The sequence below is a fragment of the Arvicanthis niloticus genome, chromosome 8, assembly GCF_011762505.2.
Source record: "Arvicanthis niloticus isolate mArvNil1 chromosome 8, mArvNil1.pat.X, whole genome shotgun sequence".
Lineage (NCBI taxonomy): Eukaryota > Metazoa > Chordata > Mammalia > Rodentia > Muridae > Arvicanthis > Arvicanthis niloticus.
Window position 1 is genome coordinate 15395850 of NC_047665.1, and position 22234 is coordinate 15418083.

The window sequence follows — 22234 nt, forward strand, 5'->3', positions numbered from 1 at the left end:
GATTCAGAAGGTTTTTTCTCTCACGTTCAGATTCTAGATTTTTAGTTTTTGCATATGTGTGTGGTGTAGTTGAGTATAGGTCATGAAACCAGAAAGAGAACAATAAGAGGGGGAAAGGAAGTCTTAAGGAAGTGTAGAGGGAAGAGAGAAAGGGGTAATAGAATATATGTGACATATTGGTGGAAAGAAAAGGTGCTACTGGGGAGAGGGAGGGAATAGGTAGGGGGAAGGAGAGGAATCTGGAGGAGGAAAAGAACAAGCTGGATGACTATGCCAGTTGAGCATTCATCATTCTGTATGCTAACACAAAGCCAAGCAAAGCAAGAAAGAACGCAATGCTGGAGTGATCGCAGGGAACAATAACCGGGTGGCCAGCAGAAGACTCCAGTCAAGGGCATGGTGCTAGAAAATGATTTTGAGTTTAAGGACTATCTCAGTCACTGTCAGTGCTGTGAAGTGGCACCATGACCAAGGCAACTTCTGAAAGGAAACATTTAACTGGAGACTTGCTTACAGTTTCAGAGGTTTATTCTATTAGCACCGTGGTAGGAATTGGACAGGCGCTATGCTGTGGCAGTAGCTGAGAGCTACATCCTGATCTTCAGGCACACTGAGAGACGCTGGTCTGGTGTGGGCTCCTGAAACCTCACATCTCACCCCAGTGACCCATTTCCTCTCACAAGGCCATGCTGCAGTTGGAGAACTTAGAAGCAGACACTGTGATCCATGCATGGCTCCTCAGATCAGTATATTGTAGTCAGCTATGTGATGCTGTTAAGAGGTATTTTCCTTAGGAAGTGACTAAGTCATGAGTGTAAAGCCTTCACTGAAGGGGCTTAATGGGTTTATCCATAGTCTTGTAGGAACTAACCAGTCTCTTTCTATTGCTTCTGCTTCATGAGGATTCCAAGCTTCTCTCCTCTGGAGGACCCGATATCAAGGCACTATCTTGGAAACAAAGCTGCTACCCTCACCAGACTTTGAACCTGTTACTGCCTTCATCTTGGATTTTTCCAACCTGCTGAAGTACAAGAGATAAATGTCTCTTGTTTATAAATTATCCATCCCATGGCATTTGGGTATAATAGCATTGATAGAGGAAACTACCAGGTACCATTTGTTTGGGAACTGTGGGAATAAAAGTAAGAGTCCAAACAGCCAAAGTAGTCATAGGCAGCCTTGATTCAAACTGCTTTTTATTTAGGTACTTTCTGTAGGGAAACCCATAACACCATCTCAAAGACATGGTCTGAGCTACCTTGGATGTTTGTTTGCTATAACATATACCGAGAGAAGAGGCATATATTGCAATCAGAGGTAGCAGTAGCATTAGAGAAAACTATCGCCATATATCAAAGACAACGACGATAGGGAAGGGAAGATGACTCAACTCAGTAGGGGAAAAGTGCCTGCTGCCATGCTTGATGACTTGAGTTTGAATCTCAGGACCCATGTGGCTAAAGGAGAGAACTGACCCTTTGGAAGTTGTCCTGTTAACTCCATGTGCATTTCTCTTTCCTATAAGATGTGAATAAATAAATGCAATTTAAAATTTTAAGATGAAAAAAAACCCCATTCATTTGTGTATAGAATAACTAACTTTAATCTGGACTCATTATATTTCTTTAGATCTGGTTAGGGGTATAGGAACCCAACAGTTACATTTATTTATTTCTTACCTGGAAAAACAAGGTCATTTTCCTGGGACTCAGTAAGGCGGGGCTCAGGAGTCAAGGCTCACTCTCCTCCTTTTGTTTGGTTTTAGCATCCTTTTGACCTTGAACCTGGTCTCTCCTGCTTCAGGCTACAGAACACTTTGTCCTCACATGCTCACTCTTCCTTCCAGTCCATGTTTCTGCAGCTTTTCCTCCAGTCTTGTACAAAATCTTTTCCTTTCTTTGTGATTTAGTCCTTCATGGGAGCCATCCCACTTAACAGCTAGCAATTCCTTCTCCCACTGGCTTCTTAAAGTACATTCTTCTGGTCCCATATTTAATTACATACTGGTCTGAATGCCTGGGTAGATTATGAATGCTTTTATATAGAAATATCCCTTCTGTGCATTTGTTCTCCCAAGAGGACTTACTGGATCCTTCCATCCTGTCCTTGTTTCTTCATTTTGGATTGATATGAATTGTGCACCTCTGGGTGACTAAAATGACATCTCTCTTTGCTTTTATCCTTGTATCGTTCTTCATCACCTTCCCATGTAGGTCCATAGAACAAAAGCAAAATGCATATCAGCAAGATAACAGTGAAGTGAGGAGGAAACATACATGTATTCGAATGAACTGAGGCTGGAGGATAAAGTCTAGTTAGAAGGGATTTCCTTTAGGCAGAAGCCTGAGCTGGAGCTAAGAAACATCTCAGAAATAGGCACTCTTGAGTGGAAAGGCTTTTTCTTGGGGAGAACAAATTTCATTGACTCTTCAGTGGGATACAATGGGAAGGCAAAGGCAAGTGGATCCCTGGGGCTTGATGGCCAACTAGCTCAGCCTACTAACCTCCTTACCAAGCTTCAGTTGATTGGAGACCCTGTCTCAAAATAGTTGATGGACATCAGTTAAGGAAAGCCAGCTGAGAAGGGCCTTAGAACTTTACATGCATAGACATATAGGTACACACACAGCCACATGCATAGACACATATGTACACACACAGCCACACACACATCTGTTTATATTAGGGGACACCCCATCCATCACACCTGGAAAGAAATAGGAGCCATTGATGAGGGGCTCATTATAAAGCAAAGATAGGCTGAGGGCTTCACAGAGAACATCAAGCATCTGATAGCTTTGCTATAACATACACCCAGGCTGATGTAATAATTCCAGGTCTCTAACTTTGGGTCCCAACAAGTTTGTTGTGTACAGTAAACAGGAATGAGTCACAGCGAGGGGGCTCTTTGTAAAATTCTGCCCAATTAATTTGCAACCATGCTTCCTGAGTCTTTCATTGAATGAGTTCGAGATCTTTAAATTGTAACTAAATTACATCCATAGTCTCATTTCCTTTGATTTCTGGATTTAAAAGCTGCTATATTACACACACAATATGCACATATCACCATACTGTACCCCATAAACACATCCAATTGCTAGGCACTGATGTAAATTATTACGTGTCCCAACAAAACTAATCTTATAGGTCAGTGGATCTTGGTCTGTGGGGTGGCAAACCTTTGGGGGGTTTGAGGGCCCTTTCACAGGGGTCTCCTAAGACCATTGGAAAATGCAGATATTTACATTATGATTTATAACAGTAGCAAAATTACAGTTATGAAATAGCAATGAAAATAATTTTACAGTTGGAGGTCACCACAACATGAGGAAGTGTCTTAAAGGGTCGCAGCAGTAGGAAGGTTGGAACCACTGCTACAGGTGAATTCCCAAAGCAACCATGAATTTAAAAATCCCAATTCCAAGTCAGAGACAAAGGAGCTAAGTTTTCAAAAAGTAAGAAAGACATGTTAAACAGGTTAGTCTCTATTTAAATGTTAAATTGTCTCATTAAAATACTCCACTGGAGTTGGGTGGCTTAGCTCAGGTTGTTGAGGTCTTGCCTTGGAAGACTCACGTTTGTCTGCTAGAACTCTTGCAAAGAAGCTGGGTCTGATGGCACATCCATGGTATCTCAGGGCTTGGGTTGCACAATCAGGAGGATTTGGATGGGGCTTGCTGGCCAGTTGGCCTGGACCATTGCCAGTTCCAGGTCCATGAGTGGCTATCTCCAAAAGAAATGGACAGAACCTGAGGAATAGCACTTGAGCTTGTCCTCTGTCTCCACTTGCACACAAATCCAGAGTATACACACATAGACACACCCAAATGTGCCCACACGGGGCACATATACATTCTCTCTCACACAAGATAATCCAGTGAATAAATCCCCAAATATGAAAGATTTCCTTTTCTTTTAAGAGTAATAATAGACTATATCATACTACTTTTAATTCAAAGATAAAGTATCTATGGTAAAAAAGACATGTTAATATCATATACATTATTTCAGTGCTATGTTGTCTCATTAAAATCCCCCTCTGTGTATGTTCATCATGTCATGACTCAGCCTCGCCACAGTCACCCTCCCTCCCTCCCACCCCCGACAATACGGTGTGGGGGTCATCCGGGCAAAGGTCAGGGAATCACCTCAACAGAGAGGCAAAGCCACATAAGAGCACCTGAAGTTCAGTCCTTTCTCTTCATAGATTTTAGAACATGATGAAATGTCTCCACTAATGATACCATTTTTTTAAAGCCTCAGAACGGGGATCCTTCTAGAAGCAGACCGTACCATCACTGAGGCTCCAATCTCACAGCCTTTGGTAGGATGACCCCTTAATATTAAATGTCCTGGCAACATTTTCTTTGCATAACTACAGAGAAAACACGTAAAACAGAACATCTTACCCTCAAAAGCATTCTTCTGCCCTTCCATCAAACGTCTCTTCACACTTTTATTTTTCTGGACATGTGCGAATGTGAGCATGTACACGTAAGCGGACCACTTCTGGGAGCTGGTTCTCTCCTTCCTGTCTCACCCTTTTCAGCTGGTCTTTCTTTTCCTGGCCATGCCCCACCTGCCTTTGTTTGTTTGTTTGTTTTTCGAGACAGCATTTCTCTGGATAGCCCTGGCTGTCCTGGAACTCACTCTGTAGACCAGGCTGGCCTCGAACTCAGAGATCCGCCTGCCTCTGCCTCCCAAGTGCTGGGATTAAAGGCATGCGCCACCACTGCCCGGCTCCCACCTACTTTTTACCACACAGTGTTGAGACACAGGGTCTGGGAGCTCCCTCTCCTCTCCAGCCAGACACATCCTCTAAATCTGCCCACCCACTGAGCAACCCACGACAGGAATTTCTTCCCACCTCCAAGTTCACGTGCTTCTTCAGTAGTTGAGAAGGAGAGAACGGAGCAGGCACACACAGCATTTTGCATTCTCTGGATGGCACCACACAGTAATTCTGCTGTCTGAAAACTCTGTAATGTCAATAATTGATGCACTTGAGAAGTGGTAATTAAATTAGTTAATTATGCTGGTAAAATTACATGCAATTATGTGACTGCAGGGTATGTTTAGTAAATTAGGCTTTCCCATACTTGCTACATATTGTGGTGCCAATTTTGTTCCTTGATGATTACGTGGCTTTTGATACTTCTTAATTGATTTAATACCTGGATCTTCATTAGCCCTTGATTGCTATGCTATGTATGTCTGACATTTTTTTTCCTCTCTGATATTTTACTGAGATCGCACATCAGGGAAAATATACGTATATATTTGTGGATGATGCATAGATATATGTGAATTGACACACACTCATTTTTTTGTTTCAGATTTAGAAAAGAAAAAAAAAAACCACCACCTCTCCCACTGCTGCCTTCCTCCCATTTAATTGTGATTGTTGAGTAATTCCAAGTGTTGACTCAAATAGAATCCAAGGCTGTAAATCTTTTTGGACACTCTAAAAGTGAAAAAATTGGTATGTTTATTTTACTTCTGAAATAGCAGTTTGAACAGTACCAGGCAGTAACAGAAAGAAAGCTCGCTTTGATATTTTAGGAGTGCATTATCCTTTTGCTCCTGAAAAAGAAAAAGGCTGTAATCTTCAAATAAGACCCTTATCATGGGGAGTTAACTAAAAGGTTATAAATAATAGAAAAGGAAAAGCTAACATTTGATCCTAAGAGGATTTTTAGTCTGCTAAAGACTTTCTGCGTGCATTTGTAGGTCTCCATGGTGGAAAGACTGGTGGAGAAACCATTAGTGCTGTGGGTGGCGATTGTGGATGGAACATCTTGGTTCAAGATTTTTGAGTCACTGGGAGCTGGAAGGAAGCCTGGGAACTTCTTGATCTACTGGCTTCCTGTGCCAGATGAGGAATGGCGATCCCAGTGCTTGCCTTGTACAGAAAAGCAATGACCAACGTAGGTCCTGAATTTAGAACTTCTGTATTCCTGGCCACTGGCAATACTTTTTCTTTTGTCCCCTTTTTTCACTCACATCCTCACCCTAAACGTTTATGTGGCCCTTTTGCACACTGGTCCTAGGTGTGTTTTTAAAAGAGCGCCCTTAGGCGGAGTGTCAGGAAGTGGCTTGGAGAGTGCATGGCAGTTGTGGCATCTGCAGGACAGACCTTAGGGACCTAGTCTTCTTTGTTTACTGACAAGCTGGTGCAGTACTCAGCATCTGCCTTTCCTGCTACGTTTAATCCCCTCCTTACTGGGAACAGTAAGGCATGCCAGTGTGGCGGGATTTTTCTAGAGAAGAGCATTGCCTTAGCAGATTTGGAGGGGTGGGCAAGGCTGGCCAGGAGTCAGAGCTTCATCTTTCTTCTAGCCTGGAAGATGGACAGACAGACTCCCCCCCAACCCTTCAGCACAACACTTATTTTGCTGTCACGATTCCGTGAATAGTCATAAGCTGCATCTCTGAAATGGTGACCCTCTGCTTGTCCAACATTCCTTTCATGTGAAACAAAGCCTTGCCTTTTGTCTGTTGAGTAAAGAGAAGGCATGCTGGACGTAAATGATAATTCTCACCCTTCACTTCTGCACTACTGAACACTTTCCCCATTTTGATTTCTGTTGCTGTTAAAAAAAAAAAATTGCTCTGAGATGATAAAGAATAATCAAATACCCCTCTCCCATTTTATAGTCTCTTTTTTAAGTGCAACCTATGGAAGTTTTTCCAATATTGAAGTAGCTAACAGCTCTGAGCCTCATCTGACCTGGTAAGGAAGGTCTGTGACTTATGACTCTGGTGTCATATGAACTTGCATCCAACGCAAAGCCCGTCTTTGAGCACTCTGTCTCTCGAGAAGGTTGTTATGAAAGAATAGCTCCAGCTATAGAAATCAGTTTTCTCAAAAAAAAAAAAAAAAGTAAAAATAGCATCTCCATATGGTCTAGCTAAACCACTCTTGGGTATACACACCTGAAGAAATCAAAGTCACCACACACCAGAGACATTTGCAAACAACACAGCTGCTTCTCCTGGTACCGTTCAGTAGCCATGTCATGGAGTCAGCCTAAGGCTTCTCTGATAGGTAAGTGGTGAAAAAAAAAAGTGACAGATTCAAACATTGGAGTTGTAGTTGGCCATAAAAAAGAATAAAATTATGCCTTTTGTGGAAAATGCATGAGACCGGAGAGCATCGTGTTAAGCAAAATGAACTGGAGTCAGGAAAAAAAAAAAAAAAAAAAAAACCATTCCATTTCTGTCATCTGTGGAACGTTGACATTAAAAACGGGTGCATGAGAAACTGTTAGCAAAGAGGAATGGATTAGGGGAGCGAGACAATAGGGAGATAATGAACTTAAAGTGATCAAAGAACAGAATATACGTATATGAAAGTGTCAAAATTAAACCCGCTGTTTTGTACAATTATTATATACTTATTATTATAATAATAAAAGCGGAACAGCAGATAAATCTTCCTTTGAGGTCTCCTAAGGAATATTGGGCAAAAATGTCTGTCACCTGGCAACCTCCCATGCTGCTGGTGTCCATCTCAGGTCTATCTACTTTGCTTATGTGTATGAGGGCATAGGTCCCCTAGTGGGCAGATACTGAGTTCTGATGAAGATGTGCTAGCTGATTTGTGTTTCAGTCACTAACCTTTCACTGGGAGCCTGGCATTGGGTAGATGAGTGGGTTGTAGTTGTTCAATGAGTGAACACTGGACATTTCTGAAAAGTTTGGCTTTTTCTCACAGTCAGGCACTGTCTGAACTCTCATGTCCAGGTTCTCTCGGTGGTGAGCCTGCGTCTGTCACCAGAATTCTCCCAGGTGTGTGTGTGTTGTACTTAGTTATCTCTACATGTTCTAGATGGCTGAGTTCATTCTACTCTTTTAAAGCTAATCAAATGGAATATAAACTAAAAATCTTCTCGGTCATCTGGGTGAAGATTTTTGTCCTAAAACCTTCCAGTAGGCTTGTATACCACTGGTTCTGCACGCTGCAAAGTTATACGACACCCACTGTCCTGGTAAAGCCTATTCCAGTTTTACATGAAATACTTCATCAAAGCACTTACTTCATTTGGAATTCTTTGTGTGTGTGTGTGTGTGTGTGTGTGTGTGTGTTATAACTTACTTGGGTAAATTTTAACATTTCCCATTTTAATTAGCGTGGACAGGACCGAACAAGGGACGTTTCTGTAAGTCTTACAGTAGTATAAGGACTGGGGAAAGATTGGGTGGGGGTACTCACCTTGTTAAAAGGAGAGCTGTGGGAATGAGAAGCCTCACTAGCAGCGTATTGATAGAAAACCCACTGTTTCCCATCATCCCTGCCAAGAAGCAGGCAATAACACCACCTGTCTGTTTGGCAGCTACAGGTGTCTACACATGGTTTGTAGTTCTTTTTCTTTTTCTTTTTTTTCTTTTCTCCTGACTTCAGGATTTAGATTAGAGACCCAACTAACTAAATCAACAGGTGAATCAAAATGTAATGTCATGCAGCAAGGAAGAAAAAAAAAAATCACTCTCATCAATGCCGAGCAAAGATGAAAGCAATCCAGTGCTGTCTTTGGGCATCTGTATGAGTTTTGTAAGGGCTTCTTGTCTAAAGCCTTTTCTTGGCCCCTGGGCTTTGGCAAAGCCAGTCAACTATCCTCCAAGCTGGCACAATGCCATGGTAACAGATGGCCAAAAGCGTAGGCAGCAAGAAAAGCATGTAGGAGCGTCTGTAGTGAGTGTTAAGGGCGAGTGCTCCAGACACAGCCCAGAGTCTGTCTGTCCTCCTGTTTCTACTGCATTGCTAAGCAAGGTAGGAACTGAAGAGGCTGTAAAATACACCGTGGTTATGACCTACTCCAGGCAGAAAGGCCAGCACTACCTGATTGGTGTTTTTATATTAGTTTTTTATTCAACTTTGATATCGAAGAGGGGATACAAGGACAGATGTTCCGAAGGAAACCATTGGCTGCTTTGTGTCCTTGCCTCATCTGATTCATTCCATTCATTTCAGCTGAATTCTTCTCTTCAGATTCTATCTCCCTTCCCCCACCGTTTGATGAAGATAAAGGCCGTGTTGATGGTGGAAGTCCTAATCAACTTGATAAACATTTACTATGCTGACATTGCTTTGTGATTTCATAAGCAACTAGGGCTGAACAATTAATTTCTTTAAAACACTTATAACTAATAAATTTTAGAATTGAGAGCCAAACTCCCAACAGTTTGGCTGTAGAAAGAACCTTACCAAATATCATTTATATCTTGGGAATATATGCGAATCCACCTTTCAAAGGTTCTCTGGAAATATCTTGATTGCCATCAACTTACAACTTAATAAACAGACATTTTAATTTAATTAAAATTTAATTCAGCTAAAAGTTTAGTAAGTTTAATTCTAGATAATTTTTGGCTATTTAATGTTTTAAGAAAATAATTTGTTTTTCTTTTGAGAAATCAATTTCCATTTAATGAAGACCAAAGTAAATGACATTTGTGAGAAAGCACGGCACTGATACTTGATCTCTGGGTAGAGTAGGTTACCATGAGGGAAAATATTACTTAGTTATTGCAAGGAGCTGACAGCCTAACTTTAATCAAATGCTATTTCTATCATCTATGGACTTTTCTTAGACTTTATATCTATAAATATACATTTATTTACATCAGTAAATATGAGTCAGCTATTGATACATTACAAATAACCACTGAAGTTCAGGACATTGACTGCTTGAGGCCATGTAAGCTGATTCAGATAGGGTGAGTTGCTAGCTTGGGCAAGCATTTGTCTTAGCAAAGACAGAAGCAGAAAAGAAAAGGCCCAGACCCTCAAGCCTCTCTTCAAGTCTGTGATGACAGCATTCTTAGAACATCCTGTTCTGCTGCTCAGATGGTGTCCCATGTGTAAACCCAAAGGGACAAAGACTCTGGGTCTCCTCTCCCATTTTCTTCTCCCCTCTTCACTTTCTCTTCCTCCCTCCCTTCCTCCCCTCCTCCCTCCCTCTCTCCCTTCTACCCACCTTTCTGTTCATCACAGAGTAAAGATTAACAACAAAGAGAACAGAGAAGCTCTGGGCAGTGCCAATGATTCCATATAGCCTGTCTTGTACCACTCTTGTTTTATGTAAGCCAATACTCAGATGGTGAAGCCTCTGTGTCAAGCTATCCCTCAACACACACACACACACACACACACACACACACACACACACACGGCCATGCACACATGCACAGTTTTTTTGCATCTACTCAACATCTATTGTTGATAACACTGAAAACACTGTGTTGCAATTTGAGTGTGCAATACACCCTAGAGGCTCCTGTGTTTGCACACATGATCCGCTGCTCCTGGTACTATTTTAGGACATTGCAGAACATTTAGGAAATGGTCCAGCTGAAGGAAGTATCTTGGTGGAGAGGGGACTTGCAATTTATAGCTCATTCCCATCCCATCTCTGCTTCCTAATCTACCTAGAAGGGACCAAGCCGCCTCACTTTCCCATCACACCAGATAAGAATGCCCTCCATATTCCTTCCCTGCCATGATGGACTATATCCTCCAGGCATAAGCCAAAATTCAGTACAGATATTTGGTCACAGTGAACAGATGAGTATACAATACAGATGACATTTTTCACCTTCAGGAACATCTGATAAAGTCCTTTCCAGGGGTAAGTTCACATTACAGAAACCGCTTCATGTTCAACACAAGGTCTTTGGGCTCCAGTCCTCTAGTACTTGAATGCTGAATGTCCCATCAGCTATGTACAAAACACTAAGTATAACTTCCTTACAGAAGCCGGCCTGAACTTGTCTTCCTCTTTGGCAGAGACATGAATGCAGTCATCATTACTGTAAACAATAGCCTCTTCTATGGCCATATCGTCTCACCATTAAGTTTTATGATCATGTTTATACCCACTACCATTTGGATTCAAATCTTCCTTTATTATGAAATAATAGTGGAGACAGGGAAAGAAAAAGAAGGGAGGGGTGATGGATGGACGGAGAGATAGAGACTGAGAAAGAACACTTCTGTGACATGACCTATGTGTATGCACGATTGAGCAGAACGTATTTATTTCAAAATTAAGACTACTATTTACATTTTATTTATTTGTATATGCTGTGTGTATGTCTGTGTATGTATGTGTGTGTATGTGTGTATGTGTGTATGTGTGTATGCGTGTGTATGTGTGTGTGTGTGTGTATGTGGATGTGACTTGGGTACATGAGTACTGCATGGATGCGGAGGCTGGAGGTTTACTTCAGGTGTCTTTTCGCCTATTGCTTTCTACTTTGAAGTAAGCCAGGTGTCTTACTGCACCCAGCACCTCCTCACTGATTGTCTAGACTGTCTTGCCAGTGAGCTCTACACATCTCCGTGCCTCCTCTATCATATGGTGATCAACAGGCACCACCATACTTACCTTTTCATGCAGGTGCTGGGATTAGAGCCTACATGTAACAGACACTCGATTGAGCCATTTTCTCTGCCTTATCATGTCTACTCTGATAATAGCAGCAGTGTTTAAAACACCCTACATCCATCAGTTTGTGTAAAACATCAGTGTGCGTTTCTGTCACATTTAAGAACAGATACTCCTCCAATCATAACTTAATTTTCACCCAATGCTTTTTTAAGAATCTTGCGGTCCCATGAGAAAGGGACCAGTTAGCCCCTCACACCCTCCTTCCTCTGCTGCTCAGCTGTTGGAACTGGCTGCCCCAGACATTTGGAAGCATCCAGGTCCTCAATTTGTTTCTTGCTCTGTTGCATCATACTTCAGGGTCGGCAGTCGTTCCTTGTGTTTGGTGCCCAGAGACTGCATCTCAACAAGTCGGGAAAATGTTCCAACTTATTTTAGTGAATTTCCCCACATTTTGCCTCAGTTGAGAAACAACAGAAGCAGCAATGGAAAGCACCAGCTATTTTTTTAAGGAGGCTGTATAATAGCATTCTAGTGGTGGGCTGTTATTTTATGTAAAGGCCTGAAAGCAGGCAGTTCACATACCTGTCTGGGTTTGTGCACGCACATGTCAGGGTGGATATTCTCACATAGCACGTTTCTGTTATTTAGATAAGCCAAGGTAGAACTCACACTGAACTAATTTGACTTGTACTCCTTGCTTCTAAATATCCCACCCTCCTCCTCAAGCTGCTTAGAAATGTGTGTGACCTCACCTTTAAGAGCAACTTCACCTTTAAGAGCAACCTTACCTTTAAGATTGCCTTCACCTTTAAGAGCTTCTTGGGGGAATAAACCACACAGGTCTGGCTCTAAACTTGGGCTCCCAGAGACTATGGAGTCAGCTGTCAGGCAGGTTGCAGGTGTTTGTGTGGTGCCTGTAGATCATGAGATTGTGGTTAGTTACATCAGAAGTATGTGCCACACATTTTCAGTAACCCAAGGAGCACAGGAGTCTTTTAGTTTTACTTGATCAGCCTTACCTGGAGACGACGCTGGGCAGAATGGATAAGTGACGCTGCTGTCACTGTCCCTTCCCACACCCCTTACCTTTCCCTAGAGCCCTGCTAAATAAAGCGCGATGGACTCTTACTACCTTGTGTTGACTTTGCAAGAGAGGTAAAACCACCCAGACTCTCTTCCTAAGGCCAAACACAAAGCCTGCCTTATAAAATAAGTCCACTGACTAAGCAACTAAATATGAAGGTGAAGGGTACTCCTGTGCGTGCAAGCACTTTTAAAATAAAGGGCTCCTTCTAAATGCCAGGGCTATGGGAAGACCCATCTCCTTTTCATTTCTCTCAGTATTTAAAAATCCCCCATGTGGATACCATTTCTCATGTATTCAGATGCCGTGGGAAGCATTGTGCATCCAAAGAACCAGTGATAAGAAAACTAAAATGGACCGAAGCTTAGCTTCCAGCCCATTAACCAAATTGGTTAATTTTCGTTAAGGCAAGTATGACAATGAGAAAAAAATTAGTCTATGTCAGGAGCATATTGTGAAGCTATAGTCAGCAAGTGTTCTTCCAGGGCACAGTGGAGATGCTTCTGAAACACAGAGAAGTTTGAAGCCCCCCCACCCACCCACCCATTAAGAAGGTGTTGCCTGTATACACAGATAAAACAGGAAAGTAGTTCTTGCCAATGATTAAAACCACTAGGCTCACCGATCCCTCACGCTGAGTGCACTCTGGAGCTATCCCACGTGTTTGTGCCACAGGTCATCAGAAGAGCACTTTCTGTATCCGCAAGTTCTGATGGGTCTGAGGGCTGAACTGTGAATGAATGTCTCTTACGTGGGGTAAAGGCTACACGCAGAAGCCAAAATCAAAAGCAGTTAAATATGCACCAATTCTCAGAAAAAGAGCAGCCACAGGCAAGGAAGGCTGGCTGAATGCAGGGAAGCAGAAACACAACAAAACAAAACAGAAAACAAAAACAAAGAGAGCCCAACCCTCCCTCCGAGAACCTCCTCTATCATCCGCACTCTGCCTAGCCCCTCATGATGCTGCGGCTCTTTGCCCTGTGAACAGATGTGCACACCCACGCTCTTCCAATCGCCAAAGAGTAGAACAAATTTCTCCTTCATTTCCTTTCTTTAGCAAAAATATCAGTTCTCTCTCTCTCTTTCTCTCTCTGCCCCCTCCCTTCTTTCTCTCTCTCTCAAGCACAGTTCTGAAAAAATTATGTATCTGTAAATCAGCATATTTCAGATTTTAAGAGAGTAACTTTCAGGATGATATGCACTTTAAGCACGAAGGGTGACAGTCAAATGGCCCATGCACCCAGTTAACCATGTTAACATGGAGCTTTGAGAGCTCCTAAAACCACAACTCGTTAAAACCCTGAAACAAGACCAAAGCAAAACAAATACGAAGTAAGATTTCTCCATCACTCAACACACAGATTCAAACCCTTCCTGAATTATTCATCCTCAGCCATTCTTCTGAGGGGATTAGAAGAGGGAGTGGAAGGTCCTTGTTCTGTCACCCATGTCCCATGGAGTCTGTATCTTGATAAGCATTGTGCCTCAGATATTCAGTGGCTTCCAAGCAAAATACACACTTATTTTTTTTTTTTCATGGACCCAACAAGCAGGTACCAGGACTTGTGTTGTCTTGTACAGAGTGCAGAATGAATTAGTACATATTCTCTCTTTTCAAAGAGTTTGTGATATAAATAGAGAAATTGATAAAAGCATATACATTTATAAAAATTCTACATCTATATCTTAGGAATTCCATTGCTGTGAACAGACACCATGACCAAGGCACCTCTTATAAAGGACATTTAATTGGGGCTAACTTACAGGTTCAGAGGTTCAGTCCATTATCATCAAGGCAAGAGCATGGCAGCATCCAGGCAGCCATGGCTCTGGAGGAGATAAGAGTTCTACATCTTGTTCCAAAGCCAAACAGGAGAAGACTGCTGTCTTCCAGTCAGCTATGATAAGGGTCTTAAAGCACACACCCACAGTGACACACCTACTCCAACAAGGCCACACCTCCTAATAGTGCCACTTCCTGGATTAAGTATATTTAAACCACTACAATTTTTATGTAACTAAACCGTAGACTATGAATATGAAGACTACAGTGGAGTTCATAAGTCAACCCAGAGTTGTTATGGAGATGTATATGTCCCTTTTTGTTACTGCTATGACAAGCTATATGACAAAGAAACTTAGGAAGGAACCCAAGAATGCTTTGTGTCTCATAGTGAAGGACAAATTTGGGTAGATTTGAAACCATTTTCCTTTAGGTTAGTTCTTGTATGCAACCCAACAGGTCAGAGTCTCCTCTCTGGAAGCCCTTACTTCTTTTATAACCTTGGAGAAGGAGAACTGTTGAGTATCTTGGAAGTTTCAGGTACTTCCTGAGACTTTTGAGTTGTTTACTTCCCAGTCTTAGTGAGCTTTCATCTAGGCTGGAATGTTACAACTCAGAAGAAATTGCTATACAACATTCATTGAAACAATGAAACTCCTTAGACCTGTACTTTCCACTTTCCCACGGCTAATCACTATACAGTCAAATAACTTCCTTCTTGCAGGTGTTTAAAGAACTTGTACATTTTCTGAGAAACAAACCATAATAGAAGGGAAAGAGTCCTTGGAAACAGAAGACATGAAATTAAATCCAGCCTTTATAACCTTGTATCTCCTGGTTGTCGTAGGACTTCTCTTGATTCGTTTCTGGTCTGTAAACCTTAGCAGCAATGCCTTTCCCAAAGGACCATTGTGAGGTTATTGAGGATGGTTGCACAGTTCTTTGTAAAGTATAAAGTAATGCACTCTTTCGATCCTGCATCTCCCTGATTCTGTGTTCAATTAGATGTAGACACAGACTCCAGTTCTTATATAGAGTTTAATTGTACAGATTCCATAAAAAAAAAAAAAATCACTTAATCTGAAGACACCAAGTACTCTCTTTTATTGCTACACTAAATACTTTTACCAGCAAATGCTTTTGGGGTGCATTTTATTTATGGATTTCCCCCCGACAATGCTGGATAGCTTTTGTCTTTTTTAGTGCTTTCTAGTTATAGTTGTAGGCTGATCATTTTCTGGTTGGTTTCACACTGAGTTGCTTTAGAACTCGTTGGAGTGGTAATCGCTTTTGACTGTTTGTACTTTGCTTCCCCCCCACCCCCCAAGTCTTGTGCTCATTCTTTCCCACCCTATCCAGAACGTTGCAGTATACTGTGTCTTACATTCACTCTGGGCCCCGCTAACGCCTCCATGTATATATCAAGTAAAAGATGTAAATGTTTCTCATTCAAACAAGGGGAGAGAAAAATCTAATCAACCCTATCGGCAAAAAGAACAAATAGACTGAGAGCTGGAAATGCCCCTCCCCCACCCCCGTGAGTGAGAAGGTGAGAAACAGGTTTATAAATCTGTGTTGGGAAACAACACAAATTATAAAAGACCCTTAAAGGAAAAAGATTTCGACTGTTTAAAAAACAGTTTGCTTGGCATTCCACCGTACATCTAAAAATCAAAGTACCATGCTCGGGAAGTCAGCAATAGCAGGCTACCAGATTTCTCAACTACAAGGAACCATCTGAGTTTGTTAGAAGGAACCTGAGAAAAGTTGGAGGACTATCTGTCTCCTTGAACCCTAGTTACTATGCTCTGGACACAGCTAAGGGGCAGTTCTCACGGGAGACTCCGCCTGGAGGTAGGAATAGTTACTGCAAAGCAGACCTGGGGGGGGGGGCAAATTGTAACAACAAAAGGCTTGTTGAGCAAGGGCCACAAATGTAAGAAATTGATGTGACTAGGACAGGAGCTACTAGTGTTGGATCTTTTTACACAAAGTTGATTTATTTTTACGTACATGTACGTGCAGGAGCTTACTTGTCTGCATCTGCACCGCGTGTACACAGGTACTCTCAGAGGTCAGAAGTGGCTTTGGATTTTCTGGGATCCGAGTTTGAGGCGATTTTACCGCTCCTGAGACAGGCACTTGGAACCAAACCCAGGTTTTCTGCATGAGCGGAGAGCTCTTAACTGCCTCGCCAGCTCTCCAGCTAGTCCTTCCTTGCTCAGATAGGCTTCCTTCCGGGCAGTGGGAGAGCGGAAGTGCACGGCAGCAGTGTTCTTCTGCGGGGTTCCCAAAGTTCAGCGGCTTCCATAAGATGGTGTTTGAGAGGAGGAAGGTCTGCAGACAGGAAGTGATGTCACAGCCGGGCTTGCTGCTAGAAACAGGAGTTCTGATTACATAGAGGGCTGCAGGTCCTCAAAACCCACTGCTACTCAATGATGCGCTCAGAGAGCCCAGACCCAAGGTCATCGGGCCACTCTTCTGGGATTCTTGACGGCACAGGTGGGGAGGAGGAACTGGAGAAGAACAGAGATTGGGGATGGAGAGAGAATGAAGTATGTTTACTGTATATTTTTCTTTTTTCAAAGATTGTATTTTCTTATGGTGTGTGTGTGTGTGTGACGATAAGTAAGCTAGGAGAAAACATAGGATTCCCTGGTACGGGGTGAGGGGGGATTGTGAGCCTCTCAGCAGAGGTGACGGACCTTAAACTTAGGTCCTCTGCAAGAGCAGTATACACGCTTAACTGCGGAGCCATCTCTCCAGCCCATATTTTATTTCTTGTTAAACTAATCTGTTAATGTTCGCTATGAACTGTTGAGAGCTATTTGGGTTCCGTAAGTTCAGCGTCCGGCCTGCTATCAGAGGCCTCTTCAAAGAAAACTTACACTACTTCCTTAAGAGGTGCATGCACAGGTTAATGCTACACTGTGCACCTTGGCCTTCTGGGACTCTCAGTGGATAACTAATCAGTGCGTCTGTTGTTTCTAGGAAACACAGAGCGAAAACAATCACCTCTGTTCTCCTCTCTGGGCCAAAAGAGTGAGCAGTAATGAGCGAGCCTGGGAGGGCACCTGGGAACCACAAGCCCCAACACACAGGTTAGCATTGCCTGGCTGACCTAACTCACAGGTGTGCCCGTTGCCAGGTAACACTAAGGGCCTCTGGGTGCTTTTAGAAGGCCTGCAGCTGGGCTTGGAGAGGTGTGGGCACAGCCTGGGGCCATGGCAAAGCGAAGCGGAGGGAGTTAGTTTCAGGGCACCTGGCAGGGCAGCCAGTGCTCATCCCCGTGGCAAGTGGAAGCATGCTGGGGTTGGCCCTGAGTGGCAGGCAGGTTTGCCTCCGCTGCCTGTGCTGTGAGGAGCTTCTCTGATTACCCGCGACCCCCCAGATGGAAAATGGAGAGTGAAATCTGTTCTGCACATCTACAAACTCACTATTTATAATATATTTATATTCCTATACGTTTGTGTTCCTGTTATTATATTGTTTATATTGATATCTGCACATTTGTGCTTATTAACATTGTTTAATTACAGTGATATCCACATATATTGATATCCTGACCTTACAAAGTTATATTTGATTTTCTCTCTCGATCTTTGTGGGCGGGTGTGCTTGTGCGCGTGTGGATGTGTCAGTGCCAGGGGACCATCTTGTGTTCAGTTCTCACCTTTCACCCTGTTTGAGACAAAGTGTCTTATTTTTCAGCTCTGTGTATATCAGGTGAGCCAATACACAGGCTTCTAAAAATTCTGTCTCTACCTCCCACTTCTAGCTGGGAGCACAGGGATTAGTCACACAACAGCCTCTGGTCTCAATTGGGTGCTGGGGGTCTGTATACAAGACCTCATGCTGGGTACCAAGCCTCTACCCACTGAACTAGTCTTCCTAGTCCCAAGGTCATAATTTTTAAAACTTCTTAGACAAATATATGGAGTCCATTTTTATATTCGTGGAAGGTATTGTAATTTTCAAAGTGTAAGCATGGGTTTGGACAGAGCCATCGATAGTTTGAAAGCACACAAGGCCCAGTCGCAGCTCACAGCCTTTCCTTCAGCCTTGTCAGAGACTCTAAAGGCTTGGTTTTCTCTGCAGTTCTATTTTACACAGACCATGGGTCACCATGGTCTCTTGCTCATGGCTTTCGTTGAGACTGCCTTTCCTAAACAATGTATCTGAAGGATCTCGAGTCCCAAATAACATCAGAGGGATCAGGTTCTCTTACTCTAAGATACTGTTGATGTGTCTTTTGTGAGCCATAATGGGCTTTGGCCAGTTTGCACACTTGTAGGGTTCTGCCTTTCATTGCCCGTGACCATGAGAGCTGAAGGTATACACATAGCGCATGGTAGCACAGGGCTACCGTGTCTAACAGAACGGGTTGTGTATCATCATAGCCCCAGACCAGAACTAAGATGGGTATACTATTTCAGCATCTGCAGCTTCCAGAAACTGTTAATGAGATAGGTAGTTTCAGGGAAGGGTAAGTATTGAGAACTGACCAGCCTTTTCCCATCCAGGTCTTCTTCACACCCAAGTCTCTCTGGGCATATCCATATGATCTGCATCTGTCTGGAGTGAAGATGAACAAGAGGCCTTGAGGTTGAAGCAGAGGCAGCCAAGATGCTTCCTCACCACCTGGAATGGGGAGACTTTGGGAGGGCATACCCGCCAACCTTCCTAGCCTAAGGGCTATCGTTCTGCTTTATATGTTTGACTCAATGTGAGGAAAGAAAGATTTATAGGTGTCCTTTCAACACCCATTTGCCAACTATTTATTGAACACCTACTCTCTCCTGAGTTCTTCAGTGAATTCAGAAACTGGGACTGCAAACAATTCATCCTTCTCTGTCCTTTCCTGAACGCTCATTTTTTTTTTAGCCATCTCTGGGTCCTGCACCAATCATCAGTCTAGGCATGCATTTGGGTGTGTCAGCATAAGGACCCCCACGAAGCCGACAATGTCACCACATGCAGGAAATGGAGAGTCAGAAGCAGCTTGCTTCCTGCAGATGTGCACAGTCACAGTGAAACCCTGGTGAATTCATGTTCAAAACCCCTTTAAAGGTGTCAAACCCAGCCAACCAACCAGCCCCAAATACAGGAACTCATCACACAGACAGAGCACATGACTGGAGAAAGGACACTTTCAAGACACTTCTTTAAAGCCAATCTAACATGATGTCCTTGATACATGTTTGAGAGGATTTCAGCATCATGTATGAATTTGAAAATATGTCCTAAGAAACCTGTCAACACTGCTATGCAGATAATAAGATGTGTGCTGAGGAGACAGACAGCTCAGAGGTTAAGAGCACTTGCTGATCTTCTAGAGGATGAAGGTCAGGTTTCCAGTACTCACAGGATAGTTCACAAGGCTCTGTAACTCCAGTTCCAGGGGGATCTGGCACCCTCTTCTGGCTATCTTTGGTACTGCAGATATGTGGTGCATATACATAAATGCAGGCAAGACACCCATGCTCATCAAATAAAAATGTATAAAGTCTTAAAATACAATGAGTCTGCATTTGTTAAGTTCCAGAACTTGTTAAGTTCCAGGCCATTCAAGATTTTAGTGAGTCCTCTGTTTCAAAAAATTAAGTTAGTAGGTGATTTTTTTTCCCCTATTTGGTTATCACTAACTCCAAGGTCTAACTATGAATAGTGATGATCTATTTCTATAAAAGAACAGTACCTTATTTATCAAGGAAGGTGAAAGATATGGACATTGTTCCAGTGCTGTTGCATCTTGAAGTGACCTCTGCACACTGTCTGGTCCCAGCCCAGATGTTCACATGCAGAGCATCTGGGGTCAGTAGAGAGCCTCTGCCTGTAAATACACCAGCTCTAAGAACCGAAGTGAGGATCCAGGCATCAGGTACAGTTCATAGAACCCTGTGAGGTGATGGGCTACTGAACCCATTGCTCCTTCATGGGGAGCCACCGTCAGCTTCACTTGGATTGCTGCAGCTGACTCCGATTCTGCATACACTACTAACACAATCTAAATTTGAAGAGTGAGAAATATTTCCCTTTGTCTTCAACCTAAATCATTTTTTTTTTAAAGATTTCTTTATTTATTTTATGTATGTGAGTACACTGTTGCTCTCTTCAGACACACCAGAAGAGGGCATCAGATCCTATTACAGATGGTTGTGAGCCACCCACCATATGGTGGCTGGGAATTGAACTTGGGACCTTTGGAAGAACTGACAGTGCTCTTAACCACTGAGCCATCTCTCTAGTCCCCTTTACCTAGAATCCTAATCTTCTCCCAGCTGAGAACAACTGCTCTGGAGTCAGCAAGGCTTTGCCTGTTTGAGCAGCATGAATTTGTAATCTCCCCATAACTCAATACAGCCAATATTATAGTGGTGTAGATAAATATTATGTACTTCCTTTTTAGTGCTAACACATAAGGTATTAGCCACTTGAATCAAATTATGTTTTAAGTGTGTGCATATTAATTTTATGTGAGTGTTTTGTCTGCATGTACATTTGTGCACCATGTAAATACCTGATGTATAATAGCGGCCTGAAGAGGGCATCGGGTCCCCTGGAACAGGAGGGAGTCATCACGTGGGTGCTAAGAACCAAGCTTGGTTCTTATAGCCATAAGAGCAGCAAGTGTTCTTACCACTGGGCCATCCCTCCAGCCCCATCAATCAAAATTTCTGATCACTGCCTCAGGGAGAAGAGGTCTTTGAAGAGCTGCTTGGGGTGGAGAGATAGGTCCTGGAGGCTCTTTCACAGCCAACGGGTATGAGGTGGAGGATGTTCTTCCGATGCCGGGGAGCTTGAGCTTCACGCTAGACAGATGCAAATGAGAAGGTTTTTCAAAGGAGGAATGATGCGACCGAAGATTGGCTCCAAAAGTGTTTATTGGCAATGCGTGTTATCATGTCAGCACTTAGCAGCTATGGCAAGAAGACGGACAGACTGAGGGTAGCCTGGATTGTGTAGTGGAACCCTGTTTCAAAGATATAAAGAAAGAGTGAATGAAAAAAAGAATATTGCAATCTCAGAGAGAAAGAAATGGAAGCCATGTATTTGGAGGGGTGTGTGTACCCCTATTCATGTGAGCAATGGTAAAGTAGCCGCCTTTGGAACTCAAACAACAAAGAACTTGGATTCTCAGTGAATTTCAGTCAGATTGCTAGCCCCTCTGTTCTAAGCCTTCAGATGTAGGTCTCTCGTATAGGATTCCTGCCCTTCCTGTCTTCCAGTAAGGGTTGTGTGCACGCTTGACAAAGTACCATTGCATCTCAGAGCAGACTGTCGGTCAGGGTGGGTCACGTGATTCTCCATGTGCCCATATGAATTGCTAACTGCTTGGGAATTCATGGGGATGAAAGATGCTTTATGTATTGTCTTCTCAGATAAAAGATGCATAATTTATAACATGAGGGTTACTATTTTATTTACCCTTACAATGCTGGAATTGCATTCTTTCCCAGTGATGGAATGGTGGAGTCCCTTTTCATCTGTGGGCAAGTGGCTTGTTACAAGCTCTGGAGCTGAAGGGTCTGGCTGCACAGAAGTGGGCGTTGTATGCAGGAAGCAGTATGATCCTTTTGTTGTAAGCACAAAGGCTTTATTCTCCAGCTCACAAGCACTGGTGAGATGTTAAACATGTGTGCATGAGGTGAAGATACTGGCTTCTGTGTGAGCTCATGTCAGCTTGTGGCTTGTGATGACATCATTAGGTAGATTCTATAAAAATGTCTTAGCCTATCACAACTGTAGCCTTGATACAGTCTTCTCTTCCAGTGAGATCATGACCTCCGTCTGGCCTTTTTTGTTCTCTGGCAAATGCATGTTTCTAGTATTTAAATACATGGACAACTTAGTGTTTAGGAAAATACCAGCCTTTTCTTACGGGGACCTGTAGGATTTTTTTTTTTTTTTTTTTTGGGCTGTAACTTACATGTGGCCCTGTCAGAAACCTGGTTAAGGCTCCCCTCTCTT

The 22234-nt window shown here is 42.8% G+C and overlaps 2 long non-coding RNA genes across 4 annotated transcripts; one reads left to right on the forward strand and one right to left on the reverse strand.

Annotated features, from left to right (window-relative positions):
- Window positions 1-517: 517 nt before the first annotated feature.
- Window positions 518-16436, reverse strand: LOC143443268 (uncharacterized). Of its 3 annotated transcripts, XR_013112085.1 has the most exons (7): window positions 16297-16436; window positions 12185-12310; window positions 4871-4982; window positions 4413-4467; window positions 3580-3726; window positions 1680-2201; window positions 518-1518 (listed from the first exon to the last, which is right to left on the reverse strand). It is a non-coding gene; the product is annotated as an uncharacterized LOC143443268 (long non-coding RNA). The 3 variants fall into 3 exon arrangements; XR_013112083.1 differs by lacking the exon at window positions 518-1518 and having other exon boundaries at window positions 1779-2201; window positions 16277-16412; XR_013112084.1 differs by lacking the exons at window positions 518-1518; window positions 4413-4467 and having other exon boundaries at window positions 1779-2201.
- A 252-nt stretch (window positions 16437-16688) lies between these two features.
- LOC143443269 (uncharacterized) lies at window positions 16689-19783 on the forward strand. The gene is made up of 2 exons (XR_013112086.1): window positions 16689-16818; window positions 18787-19783. It is a non-coding gene; the product is annotated as an uncharacterized LOC143443269 (long non-coding RNA).
- The last annotated feature ends 2451 nt before the right edge of the window (window positions 19784-22234 follow it).